Source organism: Mus caroli, unplaced genomic scaffold (genome assembly GCF_978045245.1).
Source record: "Mus caroli unplaced genomic scaffold, Mus_caroli_1 scaffold_13, whole genome shotgun sequence".
NCBI lineage: Eukaryota > Metazoa > Chordata > Mammalia > Rodentia > Muridae > Mus > Mus caroli.
Window position 1 is genome coordinate 107,816,802 of NW_028227268.1, and position 19,642 is coordinate 107,836,443.

Below are 19,642 nucleotides of genomic sequence, written 5' to 3' on the forward strand. Positions count from 1 at the left end.
TCCTGTTGAGACCCTAAGATATACCTGTTTCTAGTACAAGTACTGGGAACACATGAGCATGCTAGTGTAACCAGCTTTTTACCTGTCTGCTGAGGATATAAAATCTGCACTTTCTGCTCTCATAGCAAGAAATTTATTCCTTGGTCATCTTTATACATTGATCATCTCTACACCCTGAATTGTATATTCTGAAATTGTACATCACCAATTCTGCATATACCTAATTAAGAGCTTATAAACTTAATATCAATTATTTTATCATTATTTAAATACATTAATACTTAAAAACTAAAAAGCTTCAATAATTACATGATTGAGTAGATTAATTATTTTTAGTATTAGTAAGGTTCACATTTATATTTAGTATAATTCTGTAGGTTTGTTTTATTTGATACATGTCATTTTAAATATTTTTGTACATTCTAAGTTTCAAATTTTACAATTCATTCAGCAGACACTCCCACGGAACCCAGAGGACTCTCAACACCTCAGGCAGCCTAGCACACCCAGGATCTTGGGATCACTGGTGAGTGGAACGCAACATCCCTTCCAACACAACCTGGAGGATCTTGTGCCAGCAAAAACAGGGAAAAAGGAAATCTGCCCAACCAGGCCCTGGGGTTCATTCTGGTCTGTGACAGCCCTGCGCCACCTTGGGCATGAACTCGGCAGACAGCCTGGCCCCACCATCCACAGAGGACACTCCAATCCTCAGTCACCCTAGCACACCTAGGATCTTAGGATCTTAGGGGAAAGTCAGCCTCCAGAGAGGGCTCTGACCCCGGAACTCAGATGAGAGCGCCATCTTGTATCCCAGGTCGCTCAGAGACCAGTCTGCACAGGAGAGCACATGGGCTGCAGAAGAAACAGAGCTACTTCGACAGGGTCCCTTCAGGCCTTCATCTTCGGCCAGGAGGTAGATCTGAGCTCCAGACCTCTGTGCACATTCCCTGAAAGAGGAGAGCTTTCCTGCAGAGAGTGCTCTGACCACTGGAATTCAAGAGACAGTTGGACTCCCAGGAGTGCTGACATAGGCTAACAGAATCACAGGAGGAAGAAGCTCCAGCCAGAGACGGCTAGAACATCTAACACCAGAGATTACCAGACGGTGAAATGCAAACATAAGAATCTTACTAACAAAAACCAAGACCACTTGGCATCATCAGAAACCAGTCTGCCCACCACATCGAGTCCTGGATACCCCAACACACCCAAAAAGTAAGATTCAGATTTAAAATGACATCTCATGGTGTTGGTAGAGGATTTTAAGAACAACATTTAAAACTCACTTAAAGAAATACAGGAGAACACTGTTAAACAGGTAGAAGTCCTTAAAGAAGAAGCACACAAATCCTTCAAAGAATTACAGGAAAACACTGATAAACAGGTAGAAGACCTTAAAGAGGAAACACAAAAATCCCTTAAGGAATTCCTGGAAAACACAAACAAACAGGTGAAGGAGTTGAACAAAACCATCCATGATCTAAAAATGGAAGTAGAAACCTTAAAGAAATCACAAAAGGAGACAACTGTGGAAATAAAAAACCTAGGAAAGAAATCAGAAGCCACATATACAAGCATCACAACAGAATACAAGAGATAGAAGATATAATCTCAGGTGTAGAAGATTCCAAGGAAAACATTGACACAACAATCAAATAAAATGCAAAATACAAAAAGATCCTAACTCAAACATCCAGGAAATCTAGCACACAATGAGAAGAGCAAACCTAAGGATAATAGGTATAGATGAGAATGAAGATTTTGAACTTATATAGCTAGCAAATATCTTCAAACAAATTATATAAGAAAACTTCTCTAACCTGAAAAAAAGAAATGCCCATGAACATACAAGAAGCCTACAGAACTCCAAATAGTTTGGACCAGAAAAGAAATTCCTCTCATCACATAATAATCAAAACACCAAATGTAGAAAACAAAGGAAGAATATTAAAAGCAGTAATGGGAAAAGGTCAAGTAACATATAAAGGTAGACCTATTAAAAATACACCAGACATCTAACCAGAAAATATAAAAGCCAGAAGAGCCTGGAAGATGTCATACAGACCCTAAGAAAACACAAATGACATCCCAGCCTACTATATCCAGCAAAACTCTCAATTACCATAGATGGGAAAAGCAAAGTATTCCATGACAAAAACTAATTTATACAATATCATTCCAAGAATCCAGACCTTCAAAGAATATTAAAGGTGAAACTCCAACTCAAGGATGGAAACTATGCCTTAGAAAAAGCAAGAAAGTAATCGTTCAACAAACCTAAAAGACCATAGCCAAAAAACAGAATCCCAACTCTAACAACAAAAATAACAGGAAGCAACAATTACTTTTCCTTAATATCTCTTAATATCAATGGACTCAATTCCCCAATAAAAAGACATAGACTAACAGACTGGCTACATAAACAGGACCCAACATTTTGCTGCACACAGGAAATCCACTTCAGGGACAAAGACAGACACTACCTCAGCACAAAAGGCTGGAAAATAAATTTACAAGCAAATGGTACCAAGAAACAAGCTGGAGTACCCATTCTAATATCGAATAAAATGGACTTTAAACCTAAAGTTATCAAAAAAGACACGGAGGGACACATCATACTCATCAAAGTTAAAATCTACCAAGATGAACTCTCAATTCTGAACATCTAAGCTCCAAATGCAAGGGAATCCATATTCATTAAAGAAACTTTTGTATAGCTCAAAGCACACATTGCATTGCACACAAGAATAATGGGAGACTTCAACACTTCAATTATATATGTATGATTGATATATAATTTTATCCTAAAACAAGAGGATATACCTTCTTCTCAGTACATCATGGTATCTTCTAAAAAACTGATTATATGGTCTGTCTCAAAACAGATACAAAAATATTGAAATTACCCCATGAATCCTATCAGATCACCATGGACTAAGGCTGATCTTCAATAACAACATAAATAATAGAAAGCCAACATTCACGTGGAAGCTGAACAACCCTGTACACATTGATAACTTGGTCAAGGAAAAAATAAAGAAAGATATTAAAGCCTTTTTAGAATTTAATGACAATGAAGCCACAACATACCCAAACTTATGGGACACAATGAAAGCATTTCCAAGAGGAAAACTCATAGCTCTGAGTGCCTCCAAGAAGAAACTAGAGAGAGCATACACTAGCAGCCTGACAGCACACCTAAAAGCTCTAGAATAAAAGGAAGCAAATTCACCCAAGAAGAGTAGACAGCAGGAAATGATCAAACACAGGGTAAAAATAAACCAAGTAGAAACAAAAAGAACTATACAAAGAATCAACCAAACCAGGAGCTAGTTCTTTGAGAAAATCAACAAAATAGATAAACTCTTAGACATACTAACTAGAGGACATAGGAACCCTATCCTAATTAACAAAATGAGAAATGAAAATGGAGATATAACAACAGAATCTGTGGAAATCCAAAAAATCATCAGATCATACTACAAAAGCCTTTTTCTAGACAGATACCAGGTAACAAAGTTAAATTAGGATCAGAGTAACAATCTAAACAGTTCCATATCCCCTATAGAAATAGAAAGTGTTAATAAAAGCCCAGGACCAGATCGGTTTAGTGAAGAATTCTAACAGACCTTTAATGATGACTTAATACCAATACTTCTCAAACTATTCCACAAAATATTAACAGAATGTACTCTACCAAATACATTCTATGATTACCACCAATTACCACCAAACTGGTTTCCAGAGTGGTTGTAATAGCTTCAATTCCAACAGCAATGGAGGAGTGTTACTCTTCCTCCACATCTTCTCCAGCATCTGCTGTCACTTGTGTTTTTGATCTTAGCCATTCTGACTGGTGTGAGATGGAGACTAAAGTGTGGATACTTCAGTTATTCTTAGAAGGTGGAACAAAATACCCATGGAAGGAGTTACGGAGACAAAGTTTGGAGAGGAGACTGAAGGAATGACCATCCTGAGACTGCCCCATGTGGGGATCCATCCCATAAAAAAAAAAAGCCAATTCCAGACACTATTGCAGATGCCAACAAGAACTAGCTGACAGGAGCCTGATAAATCTGTCTCCTGAGAGTACAAAAGTTGATGCTCATAGCCATCCATTGGACGAAACACAGGGTTCTCAATGAAGGAGCTCAAGAAAGTCCCCAAGGAGCTGAAGGGGTTTGCAGCCCATAGGAGGAACAACAATGTAAACTAACCAGTACCCCCAGAGCTCCTTGGGACTAAACCAATGACCAAAGAAATCACATGGTGGGACTCATGGCTCTAGCTGCATATGTAGCAGTGGATGGCCTAGTTGGTAATCAATGGGAGGAGAGGCCCTGGTTCCTGTGAAGGTTATATGCCCCAGTATAGGGCACTACCAGAACTAGAAAGCAGGAGTTGGTGGGTTGGTGAGCAGTTGGAGAGGGGAAGGTATAGGGTGTTTACAGAGGGGAAACTAGGAAAGGGGATAACATTTGAAATGTAAATAAAATGTCTAATAAAAAAAGAGAAGAAAAATATGGTTGTATTTAATCTATAGAGCTTTCTTTTTTAAACCCAAACAAACACTGACCACAGTTTCTTGTTCATCTCCAGCACCCATGTTCAACTGTAAAGCCCAAAGGGTGTATGAAGCTCTCAATGTACTCAGATATTAATAAAGGCATGATTATCCTTGGAGAAATTACCCATTTTGAAGGCAGACCAATATGATAGTATGAAAAGCAAATGGAATGGTTTAATGATGAGGCATGCTTTGAACAAGATTTAAATGCTTTTTCCTTGGAAAGGTGTCATTTAGTTCAGCAAACCTCATATTTATAGCCTTATCTCTAGGTGAATGAGACTGTTACAAAGGAACCTGACAACGTCTACTCTTCTGAAATTCATAACAACAATTAGCTAAGAACTGATTACATGATCATACTACTTGTAAAGTTTTAGTTTATTTAAGTTTTTCAGAACATTAAGACATATCTGGATCATGTTTTTGTTTTTCTTTGTTTGTTAGTTATTTAGAAATAGCTTTTTATTGTGTATCCTGGTCAGTCTTCAATATTGGGAGCTTCTATTGGGATTGCAGACCCTATGCTACTGTTCAGGGCTCATGTTTGTTTTCTAAGAGCACATCATGAAATGTTTTTTATATCACTTACTTAAAATTGAAATGATGTGTTTTGGTACTACCTAAATACACAGTATTAGAAGACAGCTATCCAGCAGTCTACATTTCAGCACATTCATTGAACAGATTCATTGGCTGACTTAATTTTTGACTAAGCTTAGAAGGGTACTTGTAGAATGAATAGGAAAGAGGGATGTGGAGAAAGACAGAAGTCACAGTGACCCGTGGTTACCAGTTTTAATAATCAAAAACATGCAGGTTATAGCTAAACTTGAATTTTAGCTGAAGGATGTAACACTATATGACAGTTATCCACTGTTTATTGGCAATTCGTTTAGGTGAGTGCCTTAACCTTTAACTGTCAACCTTACTAAGTGCTAATTATAAACAAGTTCCTCTATTGTGCTTGTAGAAATCTACTCCCACATATGTGTTTAACCTTCCTAAGTCTTGTAAGCTGGGCTCCAGGAAACCAGGCACAAGCTGATGTTCCAGCTCTTGCCTTTGCTCTCAAAGTCTTCCATTTATGAGTTGTGCCCACAGCTCCTGTGCCAGCAGCTGTGATGCCATGGGAAGTTGTTTTATTTCATAAACAGAATCTACTCTCAGGCATAGCCTGGCTCTTGACATCTAACTTTTCTCACTAAAATATAAAAAGACTTTGACAGCAGGGACCACTTTTGTTTTGTTTGACATTGGACTTGGCAAAATGCCCAGTACCTTTCACTGGATAAATAATTGTTGAAAAGGTGAATAAAAGAATAACACAATGAGCTGTCAATTGATTTTCAGCTGCTAAACTCCAGAAACCTTTGTCATGCAAATAGCCTGTGTTCCTCTGTGTCTTCTCTCCATTACTATCTTCCTCAATTTTTTTTCCATCTTACTTCAGTTTACATTGTGTATTTCATTCATTAGCCTCACATCAGGGTTACCACCCACCCACTGCTTCAGTACAGTCCATAGCCCTTATTGTACTTGATACCTCTCAATAGATCAAGGGAATTGTTATTTGCTGGAAAGTGCTGAGGAACTTCAGTTTTCACAGTACATTCTTAAATTGTCCTTGGGTTCCAATACTCCCTCACAAGCTCAGTGAACAATATGCTTCACTGGGCTGTTTTACATACCTTGGTCTTTCAAATGACAGGTTTATATCATTAATAACAATGGTCTATCATCCAGATAAGAATTGGGAACTAAATTTCTTTGAAAACAATATCACCCTGTCAGAGAGCATTGTACTACAAAGAAACAAATTACAGAATCTGGGATGTGCCCCCTTTTGCTAATATAGAGGTTGATGAAATATTAGTGCTCTGAGGAATTTTAAAGTATGATAAAAATATAGTATAAGAGCATGCATGTGCAGTATAAATACACCCTAATAATTTATGTAAGGATAAGTATAAATTGGTTTATATTTCACATCTGGACCACTTATCTATGTTGCTATTTTCTTTTCTATTACTAGAGAATTAATTTGTAAATCTATGTAATTATTTTTCTGAATAGAATATGTTCAAAGAAATTCTCTGTTGCCTGTGCACTATGAAAGATTGAACTACTCAGTCTTCTGAGAGGGTTTATCTCTCAAAACTTATGGTTGAAGAGAATAAATATATGCTACACCAAACAGTGCTACATTGGCGCCTTCATGATGTTGAGTTAGAGGTAACAGAGTCAATGAATGTGAAAAGGATCTTCCCAGAGCTTCCTGTAAATGAGTAAAGTAAAATGGTTTGAGAATTGAGGACTGCTGTAAACCTGTTATCTCAGAAGACTGTTAGGGCCTTGAAGATGGAAAGTAGATACCAGGACAGAACTTTTTTTTTTTTTCTATCAGTTCCCCTTGGGCTTATAGCCTACCTTTTGTGAACAGTAGAGAACTAACCTATTTTTCCATCTCTACCACACATCAGCCATACTAAAAGTGATATGTGAGCCAATGGGCATATTTCCTTTTATGGTTTCATGCCATCTCCTTAGGGCCTGTACATGCATGAAATTATGATTAGTGAGTAGAGTTTCTATCTCTCTTTTCCTATTATCCAGTTGAATGGGCAGAGTACTAACCTTTGAATACTAGATAGTAGAACACACTATATTTTTTTCTTTTTGAAATCTGATCAAGATAATTAAAAAGTTACAAAATTACCATTTTCAAGAAAAATTTACTATTCCACTTATATAATATACCATTAACAATAAATTTACCTTGTATACAAGAATCTCTCTTTCACTCTCTTTGTTTCTGACTCTGTATCTGTCTCCCCCACCCCCGTGTGTGTGTGTGTGTGTGTGTGTGTGTGTGTGTGTATTTTCAAAATAATCTCTGATATAATTATAGTTCTCCAGAGTTAGGAGCCCCCAGATTAAAATACCATGTTACCATCTATGAGCCTGAAGCTTCATGGAGTCTATTGAAGCCTTTAAGTTTGTTTATTTTTAAATCATTTTTAATCCAAATAATAATGTAGCAAATACAAAGATTATACAAAATAACATATATAAACCTAGGAAATGGAACAAAAATTAATTAAAATAGGAATGGTTTGATCTACACCTACAGTGACTAGATAACATCATAAAATGCCAGGCACGTGTAAATGTACATCCAGGGAATTTCTACTGAAACCAGAAATCACTGGGTAAAAAGGGCCCTTGCATTTTCTCAAGATTGAAAAGTAGTACTAGAGAATGAAAGTTAGACAAAGGGAAGATGTGACAGGAAGCATTTGATAGTATCAGAGAAGGAAGAAGAATGCAAGGAAATTCAAAATGCTTGCAAATGAGGGATGGCCAGGAATGGCTCTTAGAAGCTGTCAGCTGTGCGTGACTGTTTCACTGAAGGTAAGCAAGTATAAGACCAGACTCACTGAGAACATAATTCCATTAACTCCTATAGCCTGCAGTAAACAGAAAGCATTTGGACCTTCTCCCAGTCAAGTTTAGCCATAATGAGGCATTTTGGTGTGTAAGACCTGGTGACTCAGCTCAGTAATAGAATGCTTGTCTAATATGAGGAACTAAAATTAAACAAGCATAACAGCCAACAGAAATCAAGAGAAAATTAAAAAGAATTATTTGTTTTTCACTTGAATCCTTTATCACCTAAAAGTTCTGGACTCAACTATATCCTAATCAAGAGCAAATCATAACAAAACAAATGAGCGTGGCATATTTTAGAATATCATTTGTCCTGAATGTGCAGATAAGCATATGCAAATAAACAATCCTTGGCTCTTGACTGAGTCAATCTCACTGCAGTATGGACTAAGCTCTTATATTTTTATTTGTTTATTTACATGAAAGAAAATGATACCTCCACTCTACCAGCAAGTCTGCTAACTTTAGATAATAAACATAGCTTCCCCACTTCAGAGTCCTGAGTGCAGTTTCATATTTACATCTCAGTATAACACAGCCCCTACTGTTATATGTTACAGGTTTATAGGGATTTTCAAAAGTATCCAATCTATAAGTATAACCTTGATACTTGCATATATATATACATATATATGTATATATACATACATTTAATTATAATATCATATATCATATATTACCAGGGGCTAGCCCCAACAAGGTCTTCTTTCTTGATGATTCTTCTTGAGGCAGCACAGGAGGAAGAGCATCAGTGGATGGTAAGACTTTTGTCTTACCAGATATTTAGAGTTGCAGTATAATAATTAAAATTTATTTACCTAGGTCTAAATTACTTTGCTACTGTAGCACACCTGTCTTCTGTGTTCCTCTGAGGCTGAAAAGTATATTCTCTTGCATTTAGCATCTCATCTTAGAATAGCAAGGGATTAAGTAAAATTGCTTTTGTTCTATCTCCACAAGAACTGCTGGGCTCCAATTTTCAGCCTGATGGTCAAAGTTGCCAAAAGAAAAAGGGACACTCTAAAAAGTGATCTTAGCATTTATTTCTAAGTTGTAAAACGTTTTGCTAAAAAGGGATTGGAGGGATGAATGAAAAAGAGGGATAAGTGAACATTTGCACTCCTCTCTTGGTCCTCAGCACTTATACATCTTTCAGAATACATACTCACATGGTAAAGTGTTCATCACAAGCTTGCACATAAATTTAAATCATAAATTAAAATAGTATACAACAGAGAATGTTTATAAGAATATTCATTAGTAGTAATTATCTAGCTAAACGTTCATCACCTGTCACACCTCCACAGGTTCATTGACAGTTAAAAACCATAATTAAGTTATTAGTGAAGTTTTGTACAGATAATCCCAGTCAATATTTTATCTTCTGGCTTACATATAATAAATCATTAGTTCTCTTTTTATGACTGGTTAATGGTTTTAAAACCTCCTAGAATGCAATCTGATTAGTAGAATGCCTGGTTACTATCTAGAAGCAATTAACTGATGACACATGAGAGACTGGCAGAGTTGTCACTGCAGTTTTGACCATCAGAAAACAACTTAATAGCAGTTCTACTAAAAAAGAACTTAACAAATACTGATATAATTTTGGAAATTCTTATAGAATCATCATTAAATATTAAGAAGTCATCTATGTGTCTATATAGCATCACTATAAGACAGTACATCATCAAAGATATGCAGAGATCTGCTCAAAAGGGTAACATGATACCTACTGACAATAAATTCTATATAATATACAAAACACATGTATATTTCTGTTTTATTCTATATTTTAATTTAATTTAAATACTAATTGCAAATTATTTAAAATAAACAATAAATATGATTATCAATATCATTAATTATAATCAATAATAAATAAAGATAATGAGAGTATAAAATATGAAATAAAATTAAAGTAAGACATACTTTAAATTAATGTTATCTATTTAATAATATTTTCTAGTCTGTGTGTGTGCGTATGTGTATTTTTTCAGGACTGATTGCGTGGACTGATAGCTTGACATTGCATAAGTATAACCGACTTCCATATTCTTCCCTGATAAGACTTTTCTTGCTCTTAATATTCTCCAGTTTCCTGCAGTGTACTAAGAATGTTTACTGCTTCATAAACTTTGGTTTGTGTTAGCATTTTCTTGGTACTGTCTCTGTTCAGATCAAAATAAGATAGTCATGTTGGCAAGACGTCGTTTTTGTAGCTACTCCCATTTTTTTTTTTAAGGAATTGTAAATTTTTATTCTTTTTTTTAGAATTATTTTTTTTAAATAGGTATTTTCCTCATTTACATTTACAATGCTATCCAAAAAGTCCCCAATACACTCCCCACCCCCCACTCCCCTACCCACCCACTCCCACTTTTTGGCCCTGTCATTCCACTGTCCTGGGGCATATAAAGTTTGCAAGTCCAATGGGCCTCTCTTTCCAGTGATGGCCGACTAGGCCATCTTTTGATACATATGCAGCTAAAGTCAAGAGCTCCGGGGTACTGGTTAGTTCATAATGTTGTTCCACCTATAGGGTTGCAGATCCCTTTAGCTCCTTGGGTACTTTCTCTAGCCCCTCCATTGGGGGCCCTGTGATCCATCCAATAGCTGACTGTGAGCATCCACTTCTGTGTTTGCTAGGCCCCGGCATTGTCTCACAAGAGACAGCTATATCTGGGTCCTTTCAGCAAAATCTTGCTAGTGTATGCAATGGTGTCAGAGTTTGGAAGCTGATTATGGGATGGATCCCTGGATATGGCAGTCTTTAGATGGTCCATCCTTTCGTCACAGCTCCAAACTTTATCTCTGTAACTCTTTCCATGGGTGTTTTGTTCCCAATTCTAAGAAGGGGCATAGTGTCCACACTTTGGTCTTCGTTCTTCTTGAGTTTCATGCGTTTAACAAATTGTATCTTATATCTTGGGTATTCTAAGTTTTGGGGCTAATATCCACTTATCAGTGAGTACATATTGTAAGAGTTCCTTTGTGATTGTGTTACCTCACTCAGGATGATGTCCTCCAGGTCCATCCATTTGCCCAGGAATTTCATAAATTCATTCCTTTTAATAGCTGAGTAGTACTCCATTGTGTAATTGTACCACAATTTCTGTATCCATTCCTCTGTTGAGGGGCATCTGGGTTCTTTCCAGCTTCTGGCTATTATAAATAAGGCTGCTATGAATATAGTGGAGCATGTGTCCTTCTTACCAGTTGGAACATCTTCTGGATATATGCTCAGGAGAGGTATTTCAGGATATTCTGGTAGTATTTTGTCCAATTTTCTGAGGAACCGCCAAACTGATTTCCATAGTGGTTGTACAAGCTTACAATCCCACCAACAATGGAGGAGTGTTCCTCTTTCTCCACATCCTCGCCAGCATCTGCTGTCACCTGAATTTTTGATCTTAGCCATTCTGACTGGTGTGAGGTGGAATCTCAGGGTTGTTTTGATTTGCATTTCCCTGATGATTAATGATGTTGAACATTTTTTCAGGTGCTTCTCTGCCATTCGGTATTCCTCAGGTGAGAATTCTTTGTTCAGTTCTGAGCCCCATTTTTTAATGGGGTTATTTGATTTTCTGGAGTCCACCTTCTTCAGTTCTTTATATATATTGGATATTAGTATCCTATCTGATTTAGCATAGGTAAAGATCCTTTCTCAATCTGTTGGTGGTCTTTTTGTCTTATTGACGGTGTCTTTTGCCTTGCAGAAGCTTTGCTACTTTATGAGGTTCCATTTATCGATTCTCGATCTTACAGCACAAGCCATTGCTGTTCTATTCAGGAGTTTTTCCCCTGTACCCATATCTTCGAGGCTTTTCCCTACTTTCTCCTCTATAAGTTTCAGTGGCATGACTCTAACTAAGGAAGTGAAAGATCTGTATGACAAGAACTTCAAGTCTCTGAAGAAAGAAATTAAAGAAAATCTCAGAAGATGGAAAGATCTCCCATGCTCATGGATTGGCAGGATCAACATTGTAAAAATGTCTATCTTGCCAAAAGCAATCTACAGATTCAATGCAATCACCATCAAAATTCCAACTCAATTCTTCAAGGAATTAGAAAGGGCCATCTGCAAATTCATCTGGAACAACAAAAAACCTAGGATAGCAAAAACTCTTCTCAAGGATAAAAGAACCTGTGGTGGAATCACCATGCCTGACCTAAAGCTGTACTACAGAGCAATTGTGATAAATAAAACTGCATGGTACTGGTATAACAACAGACGAGTAGACCAATGGAACAGAATTGAAGACCCTGAGATGAACCCACACACCTTTGGTCACTTGATCTTTGACAAGGCAGCAAAAACCATCCAGTGGAAAAAGACAGCATTTTCAACAAATGGTGCTGGCACAACTGGAGGTTATCATGTAGAAGAATGCGAATTGATCCATTCCTATATCCTTGTACTAAGGTCAAATCTAAGTGGATTAAGGAACTCCACATAAAACCAGAGCTACTCCCATTTTTAAAACACATATTCTTACTTTAAATGCCATATTCCTCTGCCTTACAGTCTTTCTGCCCCTATTCCACAGTCATCTGGATCCTTAGATGCAGGTCTTGTCCTGTAGATGCATCAGTTGTAACTGGTCTCTACAACTTCACATTTTGATAGGTTGTTTTAATGAGGTAGTCTTTACCACAACATGTATTGCTAAAGGTACCTAACTTAATATCTGAGTCTGACTAGAAAAGCTGTGTTTTACTTAGTAATTTGTAAGCACTGAGACTCCAGGAAGGTTTAATATTAGTATTTTTCACAATTTTTATTTGCTTTCATATACAAATATCAACTTAACTGAGAATATGATTATTTGATAAAATTGAAATATATTTAAATAATTTCATATAATTATCTTATAGTTATAGCAAAACAACTTTACTTTCAGAATCTAGAGATAACTTACCAGTTAAGATTACTTGGTTCACATATAGTGGACATGAATGTGGTTACAACACATCAAATGCTTGTAAGCCTCCGTAACTCTAGACCCAAGGTATTTCATACAGTCTTCTGGCCTTCCTTCATGTCAGCAGTCACTGTGCACATTACTACAAATGGACAGATATTTGATTATACAATAAAAAATAGTTAGTGAAAAGTAAATTGTTTATCATATTTCACATAGTGAAAACTCAGAAATCAATATGATCTCTAAGATATTTCAATTTAAAACAAGATGCCCCATTTTCACTTAAAACATCCTGAAAGAATGGCTACAGGCCTTTCTAAAACTATCAGCTGATGAAACTTTGCTACAAATCAGTGTTTATTTTGTGAAAAACTTTATATACATGTTCATGTGTATTTGGATGGCTTGCTATTTTGAATAATTAAAAAACATAGTCTAAAGAAAAATAACAATGTTGTATTTTAGGTATGCATTAAAATAAATACACTAAGCATTTTAACTTTGCTTTGACTTATGACTCTTCTTCAATCACAAATACATATATATATATATATATATATATATATATATACACAAATATATATATACATAAATATATATGTGAAAAAATGTCAACAAATACATTCCAAATTTTCTTATTTTTAACTTTGCTTTGACTTATGACTCTTCTTCAATCACCAATACATATATATGTATATATATATATATATATATATATATATGTGAAAAAATGTCAATAAATACATTCCAAATTTTCTTATTTTGAGTTTGTTACCCTGTAGAATTACACTGTAAATATCCCAGACAAACACAAAACTCCATGTTGCATAGTGTATCTTTAGGGAGCAGGAGATGAAAGGAGTCATACTACATAATACCAAATCATCCTCCATCTACATAATATTTCCCATGACATATGTAGGTTCATTTACATTCATACTGAAGATGCAGCTTTTTAATCACTTTGCTACACTATGAATAAAACTGTTTTACTCTATGTATTGACTTATGTCATGAGCAATTTTATTGCTTTTCACAGACTGAGAACATTATAAAGCACAGAGTGCTTCTTGTTATATTTAAACTCAGAACTTAACAAACTGACATCAGCAACTCAATTAGTTCTATAAGAACAGTATCTTTAAACATATCACATTTGCCTGTAGGCCTCTAGGGAATTAGACATTGTTAGAAAATGAAAGAAACTTCTTGAAAATAGTCACTTTAACAGTAAATATAACTCAAGTTATTACTGGGTAGACTATACATGGCAAAGACAGAAATAATTAACTTATTCTTCCATTTATGATCATCATAATGCTAATAATGTACAGAGGCTCTTAAGACATGAAATGAACTATAAATCCACCACTAAATGTAAATTAACATATCCTAAACATCAAACTTTTAAATTTATTTGGGATTATAGCATAATTAGACCATTTCTTCTTTCTTTTTCTTCCTCCAAATCTACCTCCTAAAGCTATTCTTGCTTTCTTTTCTATTCATTGATCCATATCTCTATGTGCATGTTGTGTGTTTGCACACTTATGTGTTGAGGTCAGTATCCTCTCATGCTTCCATGTTAGTGTGTCTATTGGTGACAACCTTGTTCATCTCATATTTAGGCATCCATGTTGGTAAGATTTCATGTATGTACCTTCTGACATCATATGCTTTAAAAAGAAAAACTAAACAACCACCTCAATTCTCATGTTTGAGATACATAATCCAGGTATAATGCCACAGATTTCAGTGGTAAGTTGAAAAGTGTATTTTGAAAAATTTTACTGTTCCAACTACTAAGTAAACTGACACATACAAATGAATTAGGGAGATCAGAAATACAGCATATTCTGGTTTTGTACAAACCTAGATGACCCAAGACAACATTATAAGATGCTTAAGAAAAAATTAAATACTATAACAATTATTTAATATACTAAAATATATAAATCTCAGTTTTATTCTGCTACATAAGCACTCAACATAATATTATAAGTGTAATTACAAATACAATGTATGGAAAATTTAAGAGTAGGATAACAAAGTTTATTCGCTGAATAAAGAACCTGTTAACTTTTAATGATACATAATATCTTACTATCATAGTACTTTATCTGTACATGTTTGTGTGTGTTAACCTACACATATATTGATTCTGTTAATAATTAAAAAAAAAAACAAAAGAAGAAACATAAAATTAATTTTATTGTTTTGTTTCTTGATAAAACTTTGGAATAATTTCTTTAGCAAATAACTATTTGTGGAATATTATAAAAAGGAATATTATTTAAGATAGAAATATATATATATATAAAAGAGCATCACAATTGACCACCTTTGTAGCTGGAACAACGTTATATTTTTATTGAATACCTTCATTACCAGGTAAGCACTGAATTAACAAATGATTCATTGATCATACCCACTATGGATTTTGTTTACATTTATAAATGACTCTATCATAGTTTATCAAATGGTAGTAGGATATAAAAGAAAGAAGGATTTGAGAAGAATTGCCTGCTTGGATGGTATGACATTTTTGTAATAGAAAATATAAACATTTATAAGAATATCTTTACATTTCAACATGTTTTTTAATACAAATATTGGTAGGAGATTTTGTTCATAGTCACATTAGTGATCCTTTGCAGAACTTCATCATGCCTGGGAGTCTCAGATTAGAGGCTTACTCACCACTCATCAGTCCTGGTAAGTTCTAAGGGTTTTATAGTGACAGCTGTTTATATTTTTGACTCATCTTTCTCATTATAGTACTATAAAAGTTTTTTCTTACCTTTTCTGTGGATGTAATTTCAATAGCTTTAGATATATTGCTCACTGATTTTATTGCGGTGATCTTTCGAGTTCATAACTAACAAGGTTTTATTTTGATTTATTTAAGGAAAGCTTCTTTAGTCTGTTTACTTTTTAAATAATCTTATAGATTTCATACTCTACTGAAATCTACTAATATTAACATTCTAAAAGAAAAACAGCAAAACAATGTATAAATATAATTGGTTCACCTTCATATTAAATATTAGAAGGTAATTCCATTCCTAAATAATTTGGAGGGAGATTTTCATTAAAGGGAGTTAGATATCATAGATATTTTCTCTTCTTTAAGTCTTTCTAGGAGCTGGCTTGAAAAGATACATTATCAATATATGTGCTTACTGTGTCTCCAAGTAATGTACAGCCTGTGGCTCTAACATAATTGCCAGAGGGCTCTGCTATAAAAAGAATACCACATTGATGATACTCACTTAAATTGTTCTTAAACAACTTTAATAATTTTAATATTAGTAAAAATAACACCAAATTTTTATTATAATATATTTTATAATGTGTTCAATAGTGTCTGTTGTTTATTGACATTGTCTGCTACAATATGGAATTTCTGGTGTTGCCATGTTAAATGTCTGTTAATGTGGTGATCCCAGTTAAATTTGAATCTCAAAAAATAATTGTTTTCCCTTTATTTATAATTTTAACTGTTATTAAATTAATTCTATAATGTATTATATTTGGGGTAGGAGAAATGATTCAATGGTTAAAAGAACTGTCTAGTCTTCTAGAAGATCTAGGTTCAATCTTAACAGAACATAACAATGTTTTCCTCTGAGGCCATTGGAAAGCATATGGTACACAGATGAATGTAAAGACAAAATGTCCATAAACATAAATATTTTTATTTTTACAAAAAACTTTTATAGTTGTATAATGTTAATTTCATTCTGCTGTAAGCTCTGCCTTCTCTTGTCCACCTCTTTCCTCTAATTGCTCCCCTCCTTGTTTTAATTCCCTTTCAATTATCCATACCATTTTGTTTTTATAGCCATCAAACTTAACCACGATCACCTATGTGGCCATGGATTTGGAAATATTCATTTGAGCATGAATTTCATGGGCACTTCCCTGGGTACACAACTAAAGATGGTGGTCCATTTCACATCATTATAAGTGTCCAATACTGCAGTAGGAAAAGGTAGGGTTTCATTGGCTCTTTTCTTATGAGTGATTGACTGGTGCACTTGTTTATGCAGCCACTTCTGCATTGTCTTAATTCACTCTTCCATGTCCAGAAGTTAGCATTTCAGAGAGTCTCTGTATCTTGTGGCTCTGTTTTTCCTGTACCTTCTTTGACAATGATCAATAAGAGTTAGAGATCATGTTAAAATATTTATCATGAGGTACTGAGGTGTCATGTATCTTTAGCATCTGAGGCAATCATGAGTCTCTTCTTTCACTGCTATTCACTGAAAAGGGAAACTTCTAGTTGTATTGAGAGTAAAATCTGTATATAGTATAAACATAATTTTTAGAAGGTAATTTGGCACCACAATTTAGTTAATCAACATTAGTGAACATTACCCTAGGACCTAGAATCTCGTCAAACATGGGTTTTAACAAGGTTTATGGTACTCAGTGTTTATGCCATCAAATCCAATAAGAGAGTGGTTAGATACACCCAGATCAGCTGTGCTACGTTTGATTTTTTTCTTGGAAAGTTGGTATTGTAAAGCACAGGTTTCACAGCAAGGTAAGACAGCCATGATACCTTTTTATCCCATAGCAGTCTACATAGCACCTTGCAAAATTATGAAAGCTAGCCAGTAGGGAGGAGGATCCTGCTTAGTTTAAGCATGACTTGCTTATCCATTAAAGGTGTGATGTCTTTAGCAGTAGGGTCTTGTCAATTGTTTCTTATAGAAAACAGAAAGAAAGGGAAAAGAATGCAATGACAAAACATAAGAGGAATCTCACACATGACAATGGGATTTTGTTTCATAACTTGGGCTTTCAAAAACAGTATAATCCAGATTTGTTTTACAAAATATTAACTTTTCATATTGTTGCCTCATGTTTCCTTAGTTTTGGTTAACTGTTCCTCTTTTTGTCCTTTTCTGTTTGATCACTATTCGTTTTTAAACTTTTAACCTCTTCTGCTCTGTTTGCCAATCATCTATATTCTACTGTCTGCTCCTATCTTAAGTTAACTATTATCTTAATAACATTTTTTGAGTTTCATTAATTCTAAGGAACTGGTCATTCACATAAACTGAAAGAGTTGAAGGTAGGATCTACATATAAAAATATGACATTTCTCATTCTAAACCTGAAACACCTCACTCAATATTTTATTTATATTTATCTATTTACATTCACCTTTCAGTAGTTCATTTTTCTTTACAGCTAAATAAAATTCCAAAGGAAGAGTATCAGTTGTTCTATAAGTTAGTAATAATTATATAGAAAAATCCAATTGTGTTACATGCTTCCTATTTTCCTTATCAGTTCATCATTTGATGGACATCTAAGTTGATTCCATATCTTAGCTAATGTTAATTGACTTGCAATGAATATGGTCAAAGTAGTATATTTGTAGAACTTGATAGTCCTTTGAGTCCATTCATAGGAAGTTCATACCTGGGACAAATTTTAGTCCTGTATTTAGTGTTTTATGGAACCTTCAGACTGCCGTCCAAAGTAGTTTCAACATTTTAAACTCCAACAAGCACTAAATGTGTTCCTCTTTCTCTATATCCTTGCCAACAATAGTTGTTCTTTGATTTCTTTATTAAACCCACTCAGACAGAAGTTAAGTGGAATCTTAAAGAAACGTTTCAGTAATGGCCAACATTGAACCATATTTAGAGTAGTTATTGATAGGTTGCCATACAGGGTCTGTGTCTCACTAGTACCAAAATCTTGTTTACTGCTATTATTTTTCATCAAACATAACAAAAACCTACTTATATAAACATACCCAGAGATCATTAAGTCCAAATTATCTTGAGTCTGTGAATGAAGCCTACTTAATAGGAGAAAGTTTGTTATGATAGAGTGATTGGTTTAAATATACAAGTTCCTAAAATATGAAGAGAAGAATTATGCAACAGCTAAGAGAAAAAAGTTAGATGCATCAGTGTGGCAAACAGACACTTACACAATTGTATACTTGGTGAAGTAATTTTTTCATGTAATTCTGCTGTATATTCTCAGTCACTAACCTGTGTTGAAGCTTCCTCAGAGAAGGGGGTGAGGGCAATTTCATTCTCTGAAAATCTTTTGTTTAGCCATAGAAGGGAAGCACACAAAGCTTCCTCTACATCTCCTGTATCTCAAATGTCTCTAGTTTATACAGTCCTTGCTTCATCATAACTCCCCTCAATTGCATGCTTTGCAAAAGCTTCATGACTAGTACTCATTAACTTAATATTTTAAGAAGAAATTTGTTATCTATTTTATTATTCCTTGACTCAACCACTAAACTTCATCAAGCATAATGTATAGCTGTACATAGAGGCCTTCTAAAGACACACTTTGTTTTGCAGGGCATATAACATTGGACATTATTGGAGAATAATGAATATATAGAGAAACAAGCCAGCAAACCTTAATTGTCAATCAGAATGCGGACTTGAGGAATAAATTTTTAATAAATCTGAGTAATGGAATACTAAATAGAATTTAATATAAAATGGGATAATTAAATAAATGAAAATAAAATTACAAATTAACTACCAGCTCATTCAAGTTAGAATCACTATTATAAAGGTGAACAAAGAAATACACAAGTACCTACTTGTAGAAAGAGTGAATAAAAAGGAAATGGACACTGTGACACTATTAAATTAGTGCACCCATTATGAAGAGCAGTGTGCAGGTGCCTAAACAAGCTCAA